The following is a 917-nucleotide window of genomic DNA, read 5'->3' as shown; positions in this document are numbered from 1 at the left end:
CAAAATAAGTCATAATACGCCCCCACCATGGAATTTTATGCATACATCACAAAGAATGAATCAGATCTAAATCTGTGGACTCAAAGAGATGTTCACGATGCATTATAAATGAGGAAAAGAAAAGGAATATGTACAGTGTGTAATGCCTTTTTTTTTTTAACAAAGAACAATAACCAAAAGTGGCCAGTATACCAGTCTGTGGCTGTGCGCTACGCCCGCAGGCTCACGGAGAACGATGGGCGACAAGGGTGGTTGTCCCAGAGCAGCAGGGGAGGGGGGGACAGGGAAGGACGGGATGAGGGAGGCAGGGCCCCACAGTGAAAAGGTGACGGTGGAAACGTTCTCTAATCTGCACCGTCCGACACGGTGGCTACTGAGCCCTTAAAATGCAGTTAGTGCCACTGAGGAACCGAATTTTAAATTGCATTTAATTTGGGCTAATGCAGATGTAAACAGCCCGAGTGGCCAGCGGCTGACGTGTCGGACAGCACAGGTCTAGAGAATCTGTCCAGGAGACAGCGTGGACCCAAAGTGAAAGGCGTCATTGTCGCCAGAGGAGGGGCGAGGGTTGGTAAGTCCTTCGGTTTTACGCAACGATTTCCCCAATCTGATGTACGCCTGAGTGACACGCAGACAGAAAGACAATTTCCAAACAGGGAAAGTAAATACCCAAAATAAACACGGATCCGCGCAGAGGACAGATGGATGCAACTTCTAAAAATCCCACACCCAGAAAGAAAGAGCGGAGAAACCCGCAAACGCCGCCCGGGCCAGGTGGTCAGGTTTGAGACGAATGGCGACACGTCACGTCGGTGGCCGGTGCGCCCTTGCGAGGACGCGACGAGAATGGCAGCTCACCCCTGTGGGCTTCCTCCCCACGTCGCACAAATCCAGGCTGCTCAGGAGGGAAAAATATC

The sequence above is a fragment of the Propithecus coquereli genome, unplaced genomic scaffold (assembly GCF_000956105.1).
Source record: "Propithecus coquereli isolate 6110/MARCELLA unplaced genomic scaffold, Pcoq_1.0 Scaffold81, whole genome shotgun sequence".
NCBI lineage: Eukaryota > Metazoa > Chordata > Mammalia > Primates > Indriidae > Propithecus > Propithecus coquereli.
This window is presented reverse-complemented; position numbering follows the sequence as displayed.